General features: G+C 41.4%; 1 long non-coding RNA gene across 1 annotated transcript; it reads left to right on the plus strand.

Moving 5' to 3' along the window:
• Window positions 1–217: 217 nt before the first annotated feature.
• Window positions 218–24,719, plus strand: LOC140195065 (uncharacterized). Its single transcript, XR_011885348.1, has 3 exons — window positions 218–527; window positions 937–1,477; window positions 21,329–24,719. It is a non-coding gene; the product is annotated as an uncharacterized lncRNA (long non-coding RNA).
• Window positions 24,720–24,806: the final 87 nt, after the last annotated feature.

Raw genomic sequence — 24,806 nt, forward strand, 5'->3', positions numbered from 1 at the left:
GGCTGATAGATGTGGTCTTGATAGTGAGTTGACCGAAAATCAGCAAACTGCACAGTTAAAATTCTCTGAATTTTACCCAAAATTGATAATAAATGTTGTCCCACCCACAAACTTCAAGTCGGAATCAATAGATGAACCTGGTTTCATTTTACGTATTTGCCTAATGATCTTTTAATTTGAGCGTACATTTTGTGCCGCCTCCCCTGTGTCTGAGAAACGCTGTGGGTTCCAGTTCACAGAGCGGAGCCGTATTAAGAGAGCAGGAACTGTAAAGACGAGAGCTCAAATGAGCACTATTCAGACAATGGCATCGCTGACTAAGGCACATTACAGGGGCTAAAGAGGATACTCCTGACTTCCAGTACAGTGACATTCTGATCTTCGCGCAATTGGTTCGTTTAATCTGTAGTTTTCCAGTAAAAGCACCCCGGGTGGAAACCGGCATAAAGCTGAGCAATAATCATCACAAGGTCTTGGAGCTTTGGGCTAATTGCGTAAACTTGGCAATGGTTTATTGTCTGTCCGCGGTGAGTTTTACGCGAACTGAAGTAATTAATGGACGTGCACAATGGGTGAATCCATTTAGAAATTATGTTTACTTTGGTGCTTTGCGGAGTCAAATCCTTTAAAAGAATGAGACGAGCACCAGACAGCTGATAAATTGTGGATTATTTCTAGTTGCAATGTGTACCATTAAAGAGATGGCGAATCGGATTTAAAGCTTTTTATCAGTTACAAATACCATTTTAGAGAAGTTTTATGTGCTGAAATGCAAAAAAAAGTGGCTAATGCACAAATGGCGTATCTCGAATTAACATCTGACGTTATATTCATAGAAAGAGATGCTAAGAAAGCATGTCTAAGGTGCTTAGTTGTATCTTAAAACCGATATAATAATTCATTATGCTTTCGTGTTCGTACTTTCTTACATTTTAGATTATTTCTACCTTTATCGTTTTTCTTCAAATCTGAAAAAACGGACTTTCGCTGGATTTTAATGATCAAAGCTCCACAAGAGATTGATTACCTGATCAGCAACAATGTCGAAATTAACAGTTTTAGTAAACGTCCGGTGAAATCAACCCATATCGGATAGTTAAGGATTCACATTTGGCTCCCTTTACAAAAGTTGGATCCAATTCTCCAGGCTAACCTGTCGTTGGCGACCTAGCCAGCAGAGGGCGGAAAAGTCCGGCTGACAGAAGTGTCCAACTGGGCCCAGTGAGGAACTGCCAGTCTACCCCTAAAGCGCACTCACGTCCCGGGTAGTTGACATAGAACCGCGAATCTTTAAAAACAGTGGCATGAGAATTTGAGCAGTAACATTTTCCTCTGCAACAACAAGGTGGTGTCACCATTACCGTAACTATTTTGCATAACGAGGATAAGTGATGTAAGCAACCAAATAATGAATTTGATAGCAAAAATACAAACCACTCGAGGTACTCAGCGTCGAGCAGCATCTATGAGGAGAAAGGTATGGTCAAAGTTCCGGGTTAATGGGTTAATTTAATGATTGGATTTATTAACGAATTTAATAGTTTAGAATCAAAAATGTTACCTTGTTAATTGGTTTGATGCTTCTTTTCTTCTTAGGCAGTTTCTGGGGGGACCAAGAATGAATTAATTAACACCGATTAAAGAGGTGTTTGATTTTTAGGCCGCTGTTTAAACCGCACATACCTGTTCATTAACTGTCACAAGTTTATTTCGGGGTAGCACGAAAGGATCCATGGACAATAATCCAGCCAGCCCTATTCCGAGCTCCATCCGCCTGCAAATTTGTTTCCTCACGTGGCTGCCCGATTTCCTTTTAAATCGCTGATCATCTCTGCTGGATGGAGTGGACGTGGAAATAGTATTTCCAATAGTGGGAGAGTCTAGGAGTGGAGGGCACAGCCTTATAATAAAATGATGTCCCTTTAGAACAGAGATGAGGGCGTTTTTCTTTTGGGCTGAGAGTGGTGAATTCATTGCACCGACGACTATGGAGGACAAGTCATTTGGTATATTTAAAGCAGAGGTAAGGGTATCAAAGATTACGGAGAGAACTCAGGGGAATGGGGTTGAAGGAAAACACAAATCAGCCATCAAGGAATGGCTAAGAAGACTTGATGGGCTGAATGGCCTAATTCTGTTCCTATGTCTTGTGATGTTTTGGAATTATGCTTTCATCGGTGTCATCAACAACAAGTTCCAGGTTAATACCACTCAGCATGTAGGAAAATTCTTCCTTACTTCTTCGCTTGTCCAAAACCTCTGTGATCCTTGTACCATTAGCTAAAAGAAACAGCTTTTCTTCCTCTATTGTCTACAACTTGTGTGGGTGTTCCAAAACCCCCTTTGACCTTCTGTTCTTCAAGGTTTATCCAATGTAATCTGGTAGTAAATATCACTCATTACTGCGACTATTCTTGTAAATCACTTCTGTCTTCTCTCAAATGTAGGTCCCCTGCAGGCAGAAACAGGTGAGTTGATTATGGGGAGCAAGGACATGGCAGACCAATTGAATAATTACTTTGGTTCTGTCTTCACTAAGGAGGACATAAATAATCTTCCAGAAATAGTAGGGGACAGAGGGTCCAGTGAGATGGAGGAACTGAGCGAAATACATGTTAGTAGGGAAGTGGTGTTAGGTAAATTGAAGGGATTGAAGGCAGATAAATCCCCAGGGCCAGATGGTCTGCATCCCAGGGTGCTTAAGGAAGTAGCCCAAGAAATAGTGGATGCATTAGTGATAATTTTTCAAAACTCGTTAGATTCTGGACTAGTTCCTGAGGATTGGAGGGTGGCTAATGTAACTCCACTTTTTAAAAAAGGAGGGAGAAAGAAACCGGGGAATTATAGACCGGTTAGCCTAACGTCGGTGGTGGGGAAACTGCTGGAGTCAGTTATCAAGGATGTGATAACAGCACATTTGGAAAGTGGTGAAATGATCGGACAAAGTCAGCATGGATTTGTGAAAGGAAAATCATGTCTGACGAATCTCATAGAATTTTTTGAGGATGTAACTAGTAGAGTGGATAGGGGAGAACCAGTGGATGTGGTATATTTGGATTTTCAGAAGGCCTTTGACAAGGTCCCACACAGGAGATTAGTGTGCAAACTTAAAGCACACGGTATTGGGGGTAAGGTATTGGTGTGGGTGGAGAGTTGGTTAGCAGACAGGAAGCAAAGAGTGGGAATAAACGGGACCTTTTCAGAATGGCAGGCGGTGACTAGTGGGGTACCGCAAGGCTCAGTGCTGGGACCCCAGTTGTTTACAATATATATTAATGACTTGGATGAGGGAATTAAATGCAGCATCTCCAAGTTTGCGGATGACACGAAGCTGGGTGGCAGTGTTAGCTGTGAGGAGGATGCTAAGAGGATGCAGGGTGACTTGGATAGGTTGGGTGAGTGGGCAAATTCATGGCAGATGCAATTTAATGTGGATAAATGTGAAGTTATCCACTTTGGTGGCAAAAATAGGAAAACAGATTATTATCTGAATGGTGGCCGATTAGGAAAAGGGGAGGTGCAACGTGACCTGGGTGTCATTATACACCAGTCATTGAAAGTGGGCATGCAGGTACAGCAGGCGGTGAAAAAGGCGAATGGTATGCTGACATTTATAGCGAGAGGATTTGAGTACAGGAGCAGGGAGGTACTACTGCAGTTGTACAAGGCCTTGGTGAGACTGCACCTGGAGTATTGTGTGCAGTTTTGGTCCCCTAATCTGAGGAAAGACATCCTTGCCATAGAGGGAGTACAGAGAAGGTTCACCAGATTGATTCCTGGGATGGCAGGACTTTCATATGAAGAAAGACTGGATGAACTGGGCTTGTACTCGTTGGAATTTAGAAGATTGAGGGGGGATCTGATTGAAACGTATAAAATCCTAAAGGGATTGGACAGGCTAGATGCAGGAAGATTTTTCCCGATGTTGGGCAAGTCCAGAACGAGGGGTCACAGTTTGAGGATAGAGGGGAAGCCTTTTAGGACCGAGATTAGGAAAAACTTCTTCACACACAGAGTGGTGAATCTGTGGAATTCTCTGCCACAGGAAACAGTTGAGGCCAATTCATTGGCTATATTTAAGAGGGAGTTAGATATGGCCCTTGTGGCTACGGGGGTCAGGGGGTATGGAGGGAAGGCTGGGGCGGTGTTCTGAGTTGGATGATCAGCCATGATCATAATAAATGGCGGTGCAGGCTCGAAGGGCCGAATGGCCTACTCCTGCACCTATTTTCTATGTTTTCTATGTTTCTATGTCTTCACAGTCATCGGGAAGTGTGGTGAGCAGTGGAGGACACGATGCTCTAGTTGTGGCCAAAATCAAAGCGTCATGAGGATTCGCTCCTCAACAGCACTGCTGCCCCATTTCCATTACTTTCCTTACAACTTTTTTCTAATCACTGAGTATTTAGTGTTTAGAAACCCCTAAGGAACCCTGATGAGGCAGTGATCATAATCACCCCGAATTCACCCCAGAATTTGAAAAGGAGAAACTAAAGTCAGATCTATCAGTATTACAGTGGAGTAATGGGAATTAGAGGCATGAGATAGGAGCTGCCCAAGATTGATTGGAAGAGAACACTAGCTGGGATGATAGCAGAGCAATGGCTGGAGTTTCTGGGGGCAATTCAGAAGCTGCAGAATAGATACATCCCAAAGAAAAACTATTCTAAAGGCAGCATGATGCAACTGCGGCTGACAAGGGAAGTCAAAGGCAAAGAGAGGGCATTTAATACAGCAAAATCTAGTGAGAAGTTAGAGGATTGGGAAGCTTCTTTAAACCACAGAAAGCAATTAAAAAGTCATAAAGAAGAAAAAGATGGAATATGAAGGTAAGCTTGCCATTAATACTCAAGAGGATACCAAAAGTTTCTTCAGATAGATAAGGTGTAAAAGAAAGGTGAGAGTAGATATCTGACCACTGGAAAATGATGCTGGAGAGGTAGTAGTGGTGACAAAGAATGGCAGATGAACTGAATAAGTACTTTACATCAGTCTTCACTGTGGAAGACACTAACAATGTGCTGAAGTTTGATGAGGAGGAATTTCTTTAGCCAGAGAGTGGTGAATCTGTGGAATTTGTTGTCAAAGGTGGCTGTGGAGGCCAAGTCATTGGGTATATTGAAGGCAGAGGTTGATAAATTCCTGATTAGTCAGGGCATGAAAGGAAATGGGGAGGAGGCAGGAGATCAGGGCAGAGAGGGAAATGGATCAGCCAAGATGATGCAGAGCAGACTCAATGGGCTGAGTGGCCTGATGCTGCTCCTATATCTTATTTGTGAATATTAAGCCCCAAGTCTCACCAATGGAAATCATACTTACATTATTATCATTACATCATATTCTTACTTGACTGTTTATGGTTGGATCTCACCAACCTTATCAACCACACTTTGTGCATCTACGTATACGTATACTCACAATATGTATATGTATATGTGTTTGTATTCCTTGGTCCCTATTATTCTGCTTTCTTCTCTGGTACAATCCAACACACTCATTTCTTTGTCCATGTCATTTCTTCTTGCCCATCTAATTTAATTTAAACTTCCCTAAGTATAACACACTTTAAAGACCTATATTCTAACTTACTTCCTAATTTCTGGAATTCTAAATGTAGGACCTCAATAGCCATCCTCCCTGCGTCCTTGCTACCCACACTCTTATTGCCATGATGCTTCCTCTGCATTTATGATAAAAACATATTCTTCTCCAGTTCTTCTTCAAACATGTGTTTATTTTTTCAAGTACTTATTACTGAGAAGCTGAAAGAGCTTTAGCTTTCCCTTCAACATGATGTGATTCCAGTGTGGAAATCTGGTAGCTTTACTTAGCTGCTTGGAGAATGTATTGGTAATGGTTATTCTTTTGAAAGTTTACTGATCAAGAGCTTGTGGTGCATGTCTCCTACTGTCACTTCGTGCACTTCATCACTTGATAATTTGCCAAAATGTGGATGGAATCCCTTGTGGAATTATGTCATTAGTAAATCTTGGTTGCAGGAGGGGCAGGACTCACAGCTCAATATTCCATAGTTCCCCTGTTTTAGGTGTGATAGAGAGGGAGGGATTAAAGGAGGAGGGGGTGGCATTACTAGTATGACAGAAAATATCTGTAGAGAAACTACAAACTTTTGCAAGAAACAAAAGATTGTGATAGTAGGTAATTTTAGGTTTCCACATATTGACTGGGTCTCCCATACTGTAAGAAGGATAAAGGGCTAAAGAGTTTGTCACGTGTTCAGGAAAGTTTCCTTAATCAATACATAGAGATCCTATGTAGAGACAGAGAGTGTGATACTAGATCTCCTATTAAGGAATGAGACAGGACAGGTGACAGAAGTTTATGTAGGAGTACACTTTATTCCAGTGATCATAATGCCATTAGTTTCATGATGTTAATGGAGAAGGATAGTTCTGGGCTTCAGATTCAGATTCTAAAGTGGAGAATGGCCAACTTTGATGGCGCAAGAAAGGATCTGGCAAGTGTGGATCGGGGCAGGTTGTTTTATAGCAAAGGTGTATTTGGTAAGTGGGAGGCCATCAAAAGTGAAATTTTGAGTGTATAGAGTTTTCATAGAACAGTACAGAATGGGAACAAGCTATTCAGCCCACAATGTTGTGCTAATCAGAAACACCCAAACTTTAATCCCTCCTACCCACACAATATCCATATCCCTCCATCCTCCCCACATCCATGTGCCTATCCAAACATCTCAATGTAATGCCTCTACCATCATACCAGGCAGCGCATTCCAGGCACCCGCGACTCTCTGAGTGAAAACTTAACCCTCACATCTCCCTTGAACCTATCCCCCCTCACCTTCAATGCTTGCCTTTTGGTATTAGACATTTCAACCCTGGGAAACATTTATTCTCTGTGCACTCTCTATGCCTCTCATAATCTTGTAAATCCCCATCAGCTCTCCCTTCAGCCTCCGCTGTTCCAGAGAAAACAACCCAAGTTTATCCAGCCTCTTGTGACAGCAGATGTCTCTAAACCAAGCAGCATCCTTTTAAACCTCTTCTGCACCCTCTCCAAAGCCTCAATATTCTTCCTAGAGTGGAGCAACCGGAACTGTACCCCATACGCCAGATGTCGCCTAATCAGAGTTCTATAAAGTTGCAACATAACTTCCAGACTTTTGAACTTACTGCCTCGACTAATAAAAACAAGCATTCCATAAGCCTTGTTAACCACCTTATCAACCTCTGTAGCCACTTTCAAGGAGCTATGAACTTGGATCTTGCCCTTAACAGTGTTCTGTCTCCTTGCATTTGCCCTTTTGAGCTGCAACACCTCACATTTATCTGGGTTCAACTCTTCCTGTCATTTCTCAGCCCATATCTGCAATGGAGCTACAACACACTGTATTCTTTGCCTGTCTTCTAAACTATCCACAACTCCACCAATCTTGATATCATCAGCAAATTTACTAACCCACCCAACTACATTTTCATCCAAGTCATTTGTATACATCACAAACAGCAGAGGTCCCAGCACAGATCTCTGCAGACCTCTAAGTACAGATCTCCAGGTTGAGTGTCCCTTCTACCACTACCTTCTGTCTTCTATGCAGAAGCCAGTTCTGAATTCAAACAGCCAAATCGTCATGGATCCCTCCATTTAATCTTCTGGGTTAGCCTCCCATGAGAAACTTTGTCAAACGTCTTTCTAAAATCCACGCAGACAACATCCACTGCCCTACCTTGATCAGTGTCGCTCATCGCCTTGTTACAAAACTCAATCAATTTGGTAAGGTATGACCTGCCATGCACAAGCCCATGCTGGCTCTCCCTGATTAGCACATGGGTTTCCAAATGCTCATATGTCCTATTCCTAAAAATTTTCTCTAGCAATTTCCAGACAACTGACATAAGACTTACCGGTCTATAGTTCCCAGGATTTTCCCTTGTTCCCTTCCTAAACAGAGGTACAACTTTAGCCACTCGCTAGTTCTCCGGGACCATGCCTGTGGCTAGAGAGGACACGAGGATACTGGTCAAGGGCCCAGCAATCCTGCCTCCTTCAATAACCTGGGGTAAGTCCCATCAGATCCTGCAGACCTATGCAGCTTAATACTCATTAGGAAGCCAGGCACTTCCTCCTCCTTGATCTCTAAATGCCCTGACACATTTACACACTCAGCACTGATCTCCTGGCCCGCCGTATCATTTTCCTTGGTAAATCCTGAGGCAAAGTACTCATTAAGTACCTCACTCACATTCTCCACATTGAAGCAAATGTTCTCCACTTTATCCTTGAGTGGTCTCACCCTCAGTTATCCTCTTACTCTTGATGCATGTATAGAATGCCTTGGGATTCACCTTAATCTTACTTCCAAGAACTTTTCATGGCCCCTCCTGGCTTTCCTAATACTCTTCTTTAGTTATTTTCTGGCTTCTTAATACTTCTCATGTGATCCATTTGATCCTAACTTCCAAAGATTCACATACTTTCCCTTTTTCTTCATGACTAAATTCATCACCCCTCTGGACATCCAAGGTTCTCTTTCGACCTTGTCCTAATTGGAACATACCTTTCCTCTACTCTGTGCAATTGATCTTTAAACACCCTCCACTTTCCTGATGTGGACTTGCCAGAGAAAGGGTGTTCCCAATTAACGCTTCTTAGTTCCTGCCTAATGCCCTCATAATTTGTCCTTTTCCAATTTAAAACGCTCCCACAAGGACCATACCTATCCTTGTCTATAGCTATTCTAATAGTTAAGGAGCTGTGGCCACTGTTACCTAACTGAAAGGTCAGTAACTGGCCAGCTTATTACCCAACACCAGGTCCAGTACGGCCCCTCCTCTCGTTGGACTGTCCACATATTGATTTAAAAAACCTTCCTGGATACACTTAACAAATTCTGCCCCACCTAAACCCCTTGTACTAAGAAGGTCCCAGTTTATACTTTGTATTAGGGAAGTTGAAATCCCCCATGACTACAGTCCTGATGAAGGGTCTCAGCCTGAAACATTGACTGTAGTCTTTTCTATAGATGATGCCTGACCTGCTGAGTTCCTCCAGCATTTTGTGTGTGTTGCATGACAACAATCCTATTATATTTACGTATTTCCTTAATATGATTACATATCTGTTCCTCAGTGTCCCAGTGGCTATTTGGGGGTCTGTAGTACAATCCCGTTAGTGTGATTGCTCCCTTCCTATTCCTGAGTTCCACCCAAATGGACTCAGTGTCTGACCCCTCCATAATGTCTCCCCGAGTGCAGCTGTGATACTGTCCCTGATTCGTAACGCAACTTCCTCTCTCCCCCCCCCCCCCACCTTACCTTCTCCTCTATCTTTTCTAAAACTTCAAGAACCTGGTTCATTAATCACCCACTCCTGCCCCTCTCTCAGCCAAGTTTCAGTAATGGCTACAACATTGTAGTTCCATGTACAGACCCATGCTCTAAGTTCATCCCTCTTACCCATAGTATTCCTAGCATTAAAATATACACACACTTTAAAAATAACATCATACCTGTTATTTCTATTTTGTCTTTTAATACTTTCACTGACATCTACCTTCGCGTCTTACTCACCCAGGGCTCCGGTTCCCAGCACCCTCAAAACTAGTTTAAAATGTTCCTGTCAGAACAAACAGCAAGGATAACAGGTTAAGGGAACCTTGGTTTTTGCGAGATATTGAAGCCCCGGTTGAAAGACAGAATGAGATGCATAGCAGGTATACGCAAGGAGCAAATGATGTATTTGAGGGGTATAAGAAATGCAAGAGAACACTTAAGTTGGAAATCAGAAGGTCTAAAAGATGGCACGAGATTGCTCTAGCAGACAAAGTGAAGGAGAATCCAAAGGGCTTCTGCAGATGTGTTAAGAGCAAAAGAATTTCAAAGGACAAAATTGGAGGCAAAGCTTCTGTGAGGTTATGGTCCATATTACAGGTTACAGAGGAGGTGGTCTTTGCTGTCTTGAGGCAAATTAGGGTGGAAAATACCTAGGGCATGACAGGGTGTTCCCTCAGACAGTGTGGGAGTCCAGTACTGAAATTGCAGGGGCCCTAGCAGAGATATTTAAAACATCCTTAGCCACAGGTGAGGTACCAGAGGATTGGAGGATATCTAATGTTGTTCTGTTGTTTACAGAATGTTCTAAGAATAAGCCAGGAAATTATAAGCGGTTGTACTTAAGTTATTGGAAGATATCCTAAAGGAGCAGGTATATACTTATTTAGATAGACAGAGACCAATTAGGGATAATCAACATGGCTTTGTACATGTTGATCAAGTCTAATGAACCCTATAGAGTTCTTCAAGGAATTTGCCAGAAAAATTGATGAAAGCAAAGCCATGGAATTACATGGACTTTAGCAAAGCTTTTGGCTGCGTCCCACACAGGAGGTTGGTCAAGAAGGGTCAGTCCCTTGGCATTCAAGATAAGGTAGTAAATTAGATTTAGACATTGGCTTTGTGGGAGAAGCCAGAGAGTGGTAGTAGATGGTTGCCTCTCTGACTGGAGGCCTGTGACTAGTGGAGTGCCGCAGGAATCCGGGCTGAGTCTGTTGTTGTTTGTCATCTATATCAATGATCTGGATGATCATTTAGTAAATTGAATCAGTAATTTGGTGGCTGACACCAAAATTGGAGAGGTACTGGACAGTGAAGAAGAATGTCAATATTTGCAGCAGCATCTGGACCAGCTGGAAAAATGGCAGATAGAATTTAATGCGGACAAGTGTGAGGTGCAGTACTTTGTGAGGACAAAACACGGTAGAACTTACTTGTATGGTTAGCGGTAGGGCATTGAGGAGTGTGGTAGAAGGGGGAATCTGATGTGAGAGGACAGAGGCCACAGAAGAAAGTAAAGGGGGAGAAGCACCAGAGGGAGGTGATGGGCAGGTAAGGAAATAAGGTGAGACAGGGAAATGGGAATGGGGAATGATGAAGGACATGGGGGGCCATTACTGGAAGTTTGAGAAATTAATGTTCATGCCATCAGGTTGGAAGCTACCCTGATGGAATATAAGGTGTTGCTCCTCCAAACTGAGTGTGGCCTCATCACAGCAGTAGAGGAGGCCATGGACTGACATGTGGGAATGGGAATGGGAAGTAGAATTGAAATAGGTGGTCACTGGGAGATCTGCTTTTTCTGGTGGACAGAGCGCAGGTGCTCGGCGAAGCGGTTCCCAGTCTATGTCAGGTCTCATCAATATACAGGAGCCCACACCGGGAGCACTAGATAAAGTACATGACCCCAACAGACTCACAGGTCAAGTGTTGCCTCACTTGGAAGGACCGTTTGGGGTCCTGAATGATAGTGAGGGAGGAGGTGTAGGGGCAGGTTCAGCACTTGTTCCACTTGCAAGGGCAAGTGCCAGGAGGGAGATCGGTGGGGAGGGATGAATGGACAAGGGAGTTACATAGGGAATGATCCCTGCGGAAAGCAGAATATTCGAGGGAGGGAAAGATGTGCTTGGTGGTGGGATCCCTTTGGAGATGGCAGAAGTTACGGAGAATTCGCTGCTGGACATGGAGGCTGGTGGGGTGGTAGCTGAGGACAAGAGGAACCCTGTCCCTGGTGGGGTGGCAGACATGTGCGACATGCAAGAGATGTGGGTGAGGGCAGTATAGGCGGAGGAAAGGAAGCCCCTTTCATTGAAGAAGGAGGACATTTCCTTAGTTCTGAAGTGAAAAGCCTCATCTTGAGAGCAGATGCGGAGGAGATGGAGGAATTTTTTCTCCAGTCCTGATAACACTACTGCCTTGTATTTCTTCCTGTCCTCTCCCCACTTTCTTACTCTGACTTTTCATGTTTTTTCTCCAGTCCCAATGGTGGGTCTCTGCCTGAAATGTCGACTGTTTTCTCCTTTCCATAGATGCTACCTGGCCTGCTGAAAATTTTGTGTGTGTTGCTTAGAGGTCATGGGCTAAGGATGAAAGATTAAATGTTTAAGGGGAATATGAGGGGGAATTTCTTCACTCAGAGGGTAGTGAGAGTGTGGATCGAGCTGCCAGTGGAAGTGGTGACTGTGGGTTCGATTTCAACATTTAAGAGAAATTTGGATAGGTACATGGATGGGAGATATATAGAGGGCTATGTTCTGGGTGCAGGTCAATGGGACTAGGCAGATGGACTAGATGGGCTGAATGTCCTGTTTTGTTGTAATGTTTCATTACATTATGACTCTAAGTAATCAAGTCTTGAAGAACTCATGACTAATTACAGAGGGCTGGTCCTCGAAAATTACCCTTTCTTTCCAATAATTGGGATATGGCAGCTTGGAAGAGACTGGACGCACCAATTTTTCTGATTAAGCTCTATGGACGCCTGAAAGTCAATGACCTCTGAGGTGGTGCGAATTCTTAGGGAACTAGTAACAGGTAGCATCTGCTGAAATGCTGTGCACATTTTAGCTGACTAATCTTCAGCAGTATACTTGCATTCATTTTCATTTCCTTGCAGTCTGGCTATTACAAGTTACATCTCAGCAGTCGGCCGTGTGTCCCCGACCCGTAGAGGTGCTGCACTAAACAGAAGCAAACGGAAATCAGAGCTTAGTGCATTCCTCAGTAAGTTGTACTGGGAACACTCCAGAAGAGTTGAGGTGGTTATTGCACCCTGATCCCATGAACCTGTGATGAATTCATAGATTCCTGGAGTCATAAATTCATGCTCTTTGGCCCAGAACAGCCACCTCACCATCAAGAATCTGTCTACGATCTTCCCATATTCTAGCATTTGACATAGGGTTTTCTATGCCATAGCAGTTCAGGTCCTGAGTGCATCACCCCATCAGTAATTATGTACCAGAATTCAACTACCCTCTTGGAAAAAAACTTCCCTTCCCCATGCTCCCTCTAAATCACCTACCCCTTGCTTAAACTTAAGCTGTCTAGTTATTGACTCCCCGGCTATCTACCCTGTCCATGCCTTTCATAATTTGTATACCTCTGATACAACCCTCTCTAGCCTTCTCGAATCTATTCCAATGCAAACTCAGCCTAACAATGATCTGCTCAGCAAGGGTTCCCTGCACTACACCATTGGTTACATGCTTCCATTCACAGAAACGACCTTGGTCATTTCCCTCCGTCCTCTAGCTCCAGGTAAATTTCAGATCCAAATCACCAAGTTTCCCTGCGTCCCATGGACTTTTACACTTTAATCCAGTCATCCATGTGACATCTTGTCAAGTCCTTGTAAACTGAATCATTAATACAACTAATATCTTCGAATTTTTTTTAAGAAATTCATTATGCAGGATCCGCTCATGACAAAACCATGATGAATATACTTCATTAATCACTGCCTTTCCAAGTGCAGATTGACAATTGACTTGCTAACCTCTCTGAACAGCACCATTCAATCCATATCATGCCAAGGGCCATGCTACATGTGCATCACTTGGAACCCAATGGAAAGCTCTATTGAAGTACCTTTATTATCAAAGAATGTATAAATTAAACAACCTTGAGATTTGCTTACTTCCAAGTAGCCACAAAGTGAGAAAACCAAAAGGACTCAACTAACAAAAAAAAGAATACAAATAAAAGACCAACACTCAATGTGTAAGAGAATGAAAAAAAATACTAGTCATGCAAACAATTGAAGCGAACAACAACATTCTGAACCAAAAATGAGCCCTCAGATCCAAAGCCCGGAGTTGGCCTGAAGTAGGCCCAACGCCTCGCTTATCAGTTCATCATATTATCAGGCATGGAGCACAGCAGCCGGGGCAGTCTTCATAGTCTCAGCACCATGGAGATGACCATCACAGAGAATGAGGGAAATCGGGTCTCAGCCTGACCGACACCATGTCTTTTCAGTCTGCCTGAAGGTGACAATATTCTTCTTAGACAGAATAGCCAGGCATATATCACCTACCATATTGAATTCTTAGGAACTAACTTTTGGATATGCCAATGTATTCTCCATATCATTTTTCAACAACAATTCATATCTATACCTTTTAGAAGATCATTTTGTGTGCAGCAAATAAGCTCTAATGCTCCAAGTTATTTGCTTCTCCTTCAAGCATTGCGATTTTTGTGTTTCATCTATGATCATTTAAGATCAGACAGTTATTTTAAATAAACCATGTATAACTTTTGGTAAGGGATGAATTGCTCTGATGGAGCCTCGTCAAATTATTTCCTATATTACGAACATTGTTTTACTTGTCTGAAGTATCTGCATGAGGAAACACAATAGCTTTGAATATAAAGGCTACAAATTCATGATTTTGCAAGAGTGATGGACAGTCATTTATAAGGCAGGGTTTAAGTTTAAAAAATAATGCAAACTGGGTGTGAATCTGCATCCATTTGGTACCATGCACAATATTTATTTCCTTTGACCTCAGTGAAAATAAAAATCTATGAGAGATGGAAAATGTCTGTCACCTGACTATCATTTTACACTATCAGAATCTAACACCATATGCTCCACCAAAGATCCTTTCCTAGGTTTATTAAAATAGGTGGAATTGATTTCATAATGAATTCTAAACTCTGAATTTATTACAAAACAGTATGAAAAGAAAAGCTGTCATTGACAAATGAAATCCCTTCTTTCTTTGGAAGAGGCAGCATTCCCTGTGAGAGCCATGTAAACTACAGGAATTAGAGAGAAGTCAGTAAGGTTTGCTGCTTGGAAGCCCTAGTCTACTGCACACACTTTCTCAGCAGCTCTCCCAAGTTCAGTGTCTAATAACCAACTTTCTGGGGCCAAGGCATGGACCAACATCAGGTATCTAAGAACCAATGGGATCACCTGATCTACTGAATTCATAGGAGGATATGTTCAGCAATTTTAGGTAGTCTAGCCTCATAAATAACCTCAGTAAGGTTGGGCAATTAACACTGGAGGCAAGTTCACTCCTAGAATCTAACGAATCAAAAAAAGCTTTAGGAATAAAAACTTGTAAAGATTGAAATAAGTATAAAAATTTAGGAAGGATATACATTTTAACAACATTAGTTCGACCTACCAGAGACATGGACAGGAGTGACCAATGTGCCAAACTCTGTATGATTTAAAAGATTAGTGAAATTTTCTCGAAAAAGACGCTTAAAGTTCCTTGTTACTGTAATACCGAGGTAAGTGAATTGATTATTTACCACTTGAAAAGGGAGGTTATGAAATTCTAATATTTGTGTTTCTCTGTTAATTGGGAAAATTTCGCTCTTATGGAAATTAAGTTTGTATCTGGAAAGCTGGCTAAACTTATTAAGTAGTGAAAACATTGGGGGTAAGGAGGTAGTCGGATTTGATATAAAAAGTAAAAAATCGTCAGACAGCTTTATGCTGAACACTCCCCCGCCCCCCGAATCCCCGTCAATTCAGCACAGCTAGGAAACGCAATCGCCAATGGCTCAATGGCCAGATCAAAAAGTAAGGGACTTAAAGGGCACCCTTGTCGGGTGCCACGTTTAAGGTTGAAGGGTTGGGATTGCTGAGAGTTGGTCAAAACAGAAGCAATGGGGCATGAATATAGCAATTTAATCCATGTCATAAAATTTTGTCCAAAATCAAATTTTTCTAAAACCACAAAAAGATAGTTCCACTCCACACGATCAAACACTTTCTCTGCATCAAGAAGGACGACACATTCAGGGGTCCCAGTTGAAGGTGAATGTAAGATATTAAATAGATGCCGTATATTAAAAAAAAGGGAGGCGATTTTTAATAAAACCAGTTTCATCTTCAGAGGTAATTGAGGGTGCAATGTTCTCCAATCTACAAGCCAAAACTTTAGCCAAAAATTTAACATCAGCATTTAACAAAGAAATCGGCCTATACGAAGAACATTCTGTTGGGTCTTTACCTTTTTTTGCTAAAAGAATGATACTTGCCTCATTAAATAATGCTGGTAATGTACCACGTTCAGATAAAACTAAGAATAAATGAGGCAAGAGCAGTGAGGAAAATGATTTATAAATTCTGCAGAGAACCCATCAGGTCCAGATTTACCAGCCTGCAGTGCAGAAATGGCTACGGATATTTCCTCAAGTGATAATGGCTCATTAAGTTTTACTTTGAGATCAGGAGAAAGCGAAGGAATATTTAAACAGCTTTAATTTCTCAAGCAATTTGAAACTAACTTGCTTGATGGAATGCTGACAAATTTGCAGCCATTAAGTTTCAATTTTCTTACCACAATGGAATAAGTGACAGGAATCATCACACTACAGCATATAAACACATTATAGCATCGGCAATGACTGCCTTGATTATATGCCTTTGCCCCTGGTGGGAGTTACTGTATGAATCTCTAACTTGGAGGCAAGGATTGAGGAATGAGCATTTATTTCCCAACTTTAACCCTGGCCTTAAATTCACTTGGTCCACTTCTCTCCCCTCTCTCCCCTTTCTCAATTTCTCCTTCTTTAAAGCATAGGATTTCTCTTCTTCTACCATTGATGCTGCCCTCATCCACATCTCATCCATTTCCCAGACATCTGACCTCACCCCATGTTCCCGCAGCCTCAACAGGGATGGAGTTCCTCTTGTCCTTGTCCTCCACCTCATGAGCCTCTGCATCCAGAACATCATTCTCCACAACCTCCGTCATCTTCAATGGGATCCTACACCTGACGTGTCTGTACCTCCTGCACCCCACATCTCCACTTTCTGCAGGGATCATTCTGTGATTGCCTTTGCCATTCGTTCCTCCCCATTGATCTCTCTCTTGGCACTTATCCCTGCAAGTGAAACAGCTCCTACTCCTGCCCAATCACCTCCTCCCTCACCACAGTTCAGGCTCTAAGCAGTCTTTCCAGGTGAGGCAGCACTTCATCTGCGAGTCTGTAGGGGCCAGTAACTGTAAGTAGGGTTCCGGTGCAGCTTCCTTGACATCGGTGAGAGCCAACATATATTGGAGGATCTCTTTGTTGAGCAGGAATTCTCAGTGGCCAGCCACTTTAATTTCACCGTCCATTCCCATTCTGACATGTCAGTCCATGGCGTGTTCCACTGCCACGATGTGGCCACTCTCAGCACACCTCACATTCAGAATCAGAATCAGGTTTATTATCACCGACATGTGTCATGAAATTTGTTAACTTAGCAGCAGCAGTTCAATGCAATAAATAATATAAAAGAAAAAAATAATAATAATCAATCAGTCAATTGCAGTATATGTATATTGAATAGATTAAAAATCATGCAAAAAGCAGAAATAATATATATTTAAAAAGTGAGGTAGTGTTCAGGGGTTCAATGTCCATTTAGGAATTGGATGGCAGAGAGGAAGAAGCTGTTCCTGAATCGCTGAGTGTGTGCCTTCAGGCTTCTGTATCTCCTACTTGATGGTAACTGTGAGAAAAGGGCACGCCCTGGTTGCTGAAGGTCCTTAATAATGGAAGCTGCCTTTCTGAGACACCTCTCCTTGAAGATGTCCTGGGTACTTTGTAGGCTAGTACCCAAGATGGAGCCGACTAAATTTACAACCCTCTCCAGTTTCTTTCGGTCCTGTACCACTCCACTAGTTGGTATATCTCAGTCCTGTATGCCCTCTTGTCTCTATCTGAGACTTTACCATTAATGGTTGTATCATCAGCAAAGTTATAGATGGTATTTGAGCTATGCCTAGCCACACAGTCATGGTACAGAGAGAGTAGGGCAGTGGGATAAGCACACATCCCTGAGGTGCACCAGTGTTGATCGTCAGTGAGGAAGAGATATAATCACCAATCCACACAGACTGTGGTCTTCTGGTTAGAAATTGAGGATCCAATTGCAGAGGTAGGTACAGAGGCCCAGGTTCTGTAACTTTCAATCAGGACTGTGGGAATGGTGGTATTAAATGCTGATTTATAATTGATGAACAGCATCCTGACATAGGTTTTGTATTGTCCAGGTGGTCTAAGGCCGTGTGAAAAGCCATTGAGTTTGTGTCTGCCGTTGACCTGTTGTGGTGATAGTCAAACTGCAATGGGTCCAGGTCCTTGCTGAGGCAGGAGTTCAGTCTAGTCATGACCAACCTCTCAAATCATTTCATCACTTATAGATGTGAGTGCTACCAGGCGATAGTCAATAACCAGCTCACATTATTCTTCTTCGGTACTGGTATAATTGTTGCCTTTTTGAAGCAGGTAGGAACTTCTACCCATAGCAGTGAGAGGTTCTGTCTGGGTAGTCTCCAACCTGATGGCACAAACATTGATTTCTCTGACTTCTGGTAATTTCTCCTCCTTCCCCTTATTTCTTTTTCTGTTCCTCATTCTGGCTCCCCTCTTATCCCTTCATTTTTCCTCACCTCCAGTCAACTCCCTCTAATGCCCCTCTTCCTTCCCTTTTTTATTTCTTCAGCCCTTTACCTCTTCTACCTGTTACCTCCCAGCTTCTTACTTCATCCCCTCTCCCCATCCACATACCTTCCCCTCATCTTGTTTCACGTATCACCTGCCAGGTTGTACTCTTTCCACTCTCTGCACCTTCTTATTCTGATTTCTGCTTCCTTTCTTTCCAGTCCTGATGAAGGGCCTTGGCCAAAAAATTTGACTGTTTATTCTCCTCCATAGATGCTGCCCGACTTGCTGAGTTCCTCCAGCATATTCTGTGTACAAGACTCCTGGTACAGTTTAATGTTTTATAAGGTCGCAATTGTTATATTCTGTGCCCTGACTATGAAGTAAGTAGGTCATATGCCTTCTTCACCCCATACTATCTACCTGTGCTACCATTTCTGGGAAATTATGGACTTAAACCCCAGAATCGCTCTGTTCACTGTAAATGTTCTACTCCTTTTTGACTTCTCAAAGTGCATCACCTCACACTTGTCATCATTTCTTGATCTTTTATGACCAGATAGATAATATTGAAACCAGCTGAGGCGCAATCTGATCCAGAAACAAGAAGTGTTGTACAGGCATGTCATGGCCAGTTGTTGACAGGGACGAGGAGGGATCATTTAACATGCTCTCAGTCAACATTACCAAGTCCGAAGTGTATGACAGTCTTCAAATGTAGGAATACTCAGAGTAAAGAGCCTGCTCCCCTCATGCACTGATCAATCTCCTGCATATCCAAGGGATACTTATTGGTGGATAAGTCATCCCATATCAGGTCAAATCTTAATATTGGTAGATCTAAGCTTAAATCCAAGCTATCTTTCCAAACTAATGCCAGAGTTACAAAGGCTGAAAGATGTGAAAGATTTTCTTCCCATCACAAATATTGACACAATCTTTTATAACAGCAGCTTACAAACTTATAAACATATGGGCACATAAACTAGGAATAGAACAAAGCTGCTCAACTCCTTCAACCTGCTCCAATATTCATAGAATCACAGAGTTTTACAGCACACAAAAGGCCCTTCAGCTCAACTCATTCATACCAACCAAGATGTCTATCCAAGCTAGTCCTATTTGCATATCCCTCTAAACTTTTTCTATTCAAGTACCTGCTTAAATATCTTTGATAAACATTGTAGTTGTACTTGCTTCTACAGTTTCCTCTGGCACTTAAGTCATGCTTAATCTAGATGCAGCCCCAACCCTATATCATGTCAGTCTTTGAGCAAGAGAATTTCAAAGGTTCATGTAGAAAGCAAAAGCTGAAAGGACGGCCACCAATTTTTAACCAGTAATCCCTGTTTCCAGATTCTCTACAGGAAATATCCTCCATCTATTCACTTTGCAAAGGACCCCCAGAATGTTTCAATTTAGCTTCCTCTCCCTCTTCCAAATACCAATGGATAGTAGCTTAGCCTATCCACCATCCAAAGCTCTCCAATTCCATGTGCAACCTAGTAACTTTCTGCTTCCAATACAATGAGATTGATCCTCAATTGGAGAGGCCAGTGCTTTAAGCAGTTCTACAGATGAGGCTCTCAATAATGTCCTGCATAATTGAAATAACTTTCCAACTTTTGGGTTGAACTTCTCCAGTACTAAACAATAACGTTCTGTCCTCCTTCCTAATTACTCATTGTACCCACCTAGTAACTATTTGAAAATCATGCATCGAGACCACCAGAACACACTTCATCTTTGAGCTCTGCAAAATTTCACCATTTAGATAAAATTATTTATTTTTATTATTTTTTTTCTGGCCAGGAAAGGACTGTTTCACATTTCCCACTTTTCACTCTATTAGCCATATCTTTGCCCACTCACTTCTATGAGTTTTATTTTTGTAGACTCCTTATGTCATCTTCTCCACTTCTATTCCGACCAATGTTTGTGATATCAGTAAATAAAGCGATCATCAAATTCATTATCTTTATTTCAGTCATATATATTAAGAAGGCTGAGATTCCAGCACTGATCCTAGTGGCACACCTCTTGCCAACAAAAGCACAATCTATTTGTTTCAGGACTGCTGACTATTCACAGTAAAACACACCATCACCACAAACACAATGTTATCTAGGTCACCATGAGCAATGCCATGTAAAATGTGCTGGCATGTCAGATAAAGACTGTACGTAACAAAATATTTCATTGAAATATTTCACAGGTCAAACTATTCTCCCACACAGGAGTAGCTATACACTTTCATTAGCTTTCCAAACAATGTTCAGTTTAATGGTTCCAAATTATTGTTAGAAAATAATTTTAATGCACATTTGCATTCTTGCACTCAGCTATTACATTGTTGGGAACTGAGGTGTTGCCTAATTATATTTGTGTTGACTTGGCCACATGCTGTTACTGCATGCATTCTCAGTGTTTACTCATGTAACAGTAGGAAATGGCTTGATTCAATAATCTCAAATTCTCAAATCCATCGGTACAAATGTACTTTAAACCCTTCCCCCTCTTTAATATGGTGATCGGATCAAATTATTCAACTGTCCAAAGTGCTTTAGTGTGTTTTGCTTTGTTGCCATGTGAAACGGAATATTTAACATAATCTTTAGGTTGCTTTTTTACTGTTTACACAAGATTCAAGGGCAAAAGTCAATTTTGCTCTGCAACTTCCGTTTGGTCGCAGCTCTCAGTCGCAGGTCCTGTCAGTTTTGAGATATATAACGTAATAAAAAATTCAAGGGTTTTTGATCTTATTTCAAGGTCTAACGACATTTACACATTATCTCCTAAATTTACAATAATTAGTTAAGTGGTTAGAAATGTTCCATTGAACTAATTCCACCCTTCTTTGAAAAGTGAGGCCACCTCACTCCCCCTACCCCCAGCATCATACAAGGTTTAAAAGTAGAAATATATTATTATTGCAATATTCAAAATCAGTTATCGGCAACTTTGCCCGAGATTGCACGCTTGTTTACATAATTCCAAGGATAATAGGAATTGTGAAATACTTGAAGTGGGTGATGTAAAATCATTTCACATTATGGGAATAAAGCTGTATAACCAACACACAGATGATACTTTTACGCTCCTCTTACTCTCAGATCCAGGACATGCGTGTGTTTAAACTTTGCAGCCGTCTTGAAGCTCCTTGCCACTGGATTAAGACCTCCGGACCACGCTAGCGTACAACGGCTGTCCACATGAAAGAGAATTCTGCACGGATATCTTCAATCTTTCGGAAGTGAATTTATGTCTCCTTCGGTCCCAAGAAGAAGAGAATTGGACTGATGATCTCGAGGTGAAAAACTCAATCTCACCCCTAGAATCGCATGTACAGGAATAAATGTGTCAACAAGAGAGATCATGTTCAAAGGAACAGTGAAATGACAACAGGGACATCAATAAACCGAAATGCAAATAAGTCTTTGGAAAATACACGCGCTAAATTGATGCTACGGGCTCATCATTTAGAGAGCACTCGAACAAATATTATAAATTATTCAGTCGAGGCTATATTAATTTGAAATTGGATAGAAATGTTTAGTTGCCAGTTATGAATGAAGAAACGTGGCTATTAATGCATAATTGGATTGATGGTTATTTGTGTATGGGGCTTGAGATTTCATGCGCTGTTTCTTTTTTTTTGTAATTTATTTTTAATTTGAGTTCATCATCAAACAAACATTTCCATAAAATGTATTTCAGATATTGTATAGAATCATATTTGCCACAAATCCCCACATAATAATTATCTGAGGTACTCGCCCAGTTCCACTCGCTCCACCGCCAGTCCCACACTCAGCAAACCTATTCAATATATGACGCCGCAGATCCCGATGGTCTTGGATCTATCTCCAGTCTATACTGAATCGGTTGTTTTCATTGGAAGGAGGTGCTGCCTGATAAGTACCACCTGTTCCTTCTGAAAGTGAATGGAGCACAAGGCAAGTTGAACTGACCCTGTCTGGTGGTGTGGCACTGTGCAGAAGGTGGTTACCGTATTCAGGCTTGCTGCTGGCGATGGAATGAGTGGGAGGGCAATGTATATAGCGAGGTAGAAGTGACAAGGCACCACTGAGAGCCAGAGAGCCGCGGTCGATAGGTTCTGTAGATGGAACACTTCGCTTCGCTGAAGATCCTCACTAATGAAATCGTACCGAACTGTGTTCAGTCGAATCTTTTAGTTTTAGCAGGAAGGCCAGTTGAGGATTTTTAGTTTAAAATTTTCACCGTGGTCCTTGGGCATAGTAAATAAAATACTAGTTATCTATTTCTTCACAGATATAATAGTCCAAATAATACTAGTTATCTATTTCTTCACAGATATAATAGTCCAAATAATAATAGTTATCTATTTCTTCACAGATATAATAGTCCAAATAATGCTAGTTATCCACTTCTTCACAGACATAATAGTCCAGACAATAACTGTATGACGAACAGTCGGTGATCAGTGTATATGAAGATGGATGATTTGGGCTCCGTCAGCAGTCCTTGGTCATTTTATTCAGTGATATCCTATCGTCCTATCGTCAAGCTGTTATGTATCTTAGGAGAGAAATTCGGGCCATAGGATTTATTTCTTCTCTGGTTGTATTCAGGAGAATTGCAGTATTCATTTTAATATCCAAATGCATTCGTGTTTACAGTCCGCTGCTGTTCAAGTTACTTTTCTGGTACTGACCCGTAAGACTAAAACACGGCAAATACAAGGCGGAAATACTAGCTGGTGTAACAAATGGCCAGGAAATCATTTAAGTTAAGCGAAACAGAATAAACTAGACTATTATCTTACAGTTGATAAAAGAAATTTGAAGCCCCCATTGCGTCTCTTCAAAGCTGGACCGAATATGCTTTCCAATTACAATGTCCCGCTCTAGTTACGTAATTACGTTTACATTCTACGTTTGTGGCGAATATTGTTTGTACTCTGCATGAAATTACACATCACAACTCTCAATGAGTTTAGTGTTTTCCTGACCAATATCACTTGTCTTATATCCTCTTAAATTAACCGTATTTATGCATCTATTCAAATGTAATATTTGGATATTTTAAAGAAACTTTTGTTTTGATGAACATCAACTTATCACATTCCGGCAATAACAAGCATCGTGCTGCATAATAATCCACGTCAAATACTCAACCCGTCGGCATCTGTTCCTAGATACATAAAATTATACAGCAGGGAAAAAGAACCCTTCAGCCCCATTCGTCCCTGCCGACCAAGAAGACTGGCTCTGCCAATCCCATTTGTCTGCGTTTGCCCCATATCCCCCAAAACCTTTCCTAACGACAGCCTTGCCCAAGTGTCTTTTAAACGATGCAGTTGCATCCATCACCTTATGGCGGTTCGCTCCATCAAGCTCCCTGTGAATAAGTTGCTTCCCAGACTCCCTTTAAATCTTCTCCTCTCGCCCTAAACCTATGTCGTTAATATTTATCCAGTAACTAATAAAGCCCATTTCTCACTAATTATTTGATGTATGCATTGCATTAGTGTTGACTTTTGAGGACTGTCGGGAGTCCTCCTTACGTGATATCGCATTGTATAGTTTTGCAATTTTTTATTATTTAATTTATTGTTTTATTAATTTATTTATTAATTGATATGTAAAATCAATAAAATATGTTTGGTATCAATTATTTAATGATATTCAACCTGTTGTTTATAAATACAAATACATGTTTGCATAAAGTGTGCTGTGCAAATACTGACATGTAAACATGGCTTTAGTTCACGTTTATACTTTGAAAGATTGAGAGGGCGCTTGAACTTTAGGATATGTCAGGTCAATGGTCAATTGAATCTAATCCTATTTCTTCTTTGTTAAACGCTTTTGAGCATTCGGAACACAGCAAACCCGAAATTTAACCGCCAATTCCCCCCCCCCACCCCCCCGGGCTCAGTAAATAATTCTATCGATCATGTGCTCTCAACCCCGAAGTCTTTTGCGTTTCGAATGGTATTTTCCTGGTAACAGTGTTGCAAAGATATAATAAGCAAGGTGACTGTGAGTAAAGCCGTGCCACATCACATAGGCCTCGCCTCTGATGGATCAGTGAAGGTTCATTTTGAATAATTCGCCAACAGCTTTACAACATACGCGCATATACTGCTCTTTCTCTGACTCTGAGCATATCAGGGACCCATATTTAAACTACCATTTTTTTTAACAATTTTCTTCCCAATTAACTCGGCGTTGCTGGTTGAGTGTACTAACGTTTCATTTGAACCGTCGTTTGCTTAATATGTCCTTGAGAAAGTTGGTAATGTACGCTAATTCGGATGTCATTATATTTTTTTATATTTTATTTTACTGCTGTAGGTTTGAAGTGTTAACCCGACAGAGAAGGCAATTAACAGAAACTATTGTAAACAACGTATCTCTGATTTTATGCATTCATTGATATCTTAGATGTGCTTGAGGAAACTGCCTCTGACGGAAGTAATCGCCATTGTCAGATAGAAAAATTCATAGCACGTTTAAATTGAAGACTACATTTATTTATTGCAATATATTAAATATTTAAAATGATATGTGTGGTTATGTTGGTTTGTGTATAAAATATGCTACA

This window comes from Mobula birostris, chromosome 3 (genome assembly GCF_030028105.1).
Source record: "Mobula birostris isolate sMobBir1 chromosome 3, sMobBir1.hap1, whole genome shotgun sequence".
In the NCBI taxonomy this organism is placed as follows: Eukaryota; Metazoa; Chordata; class Chondrichthyes; order Myliobatiformes; family Myliobatidae; genus Mobula; species Mobula birostris.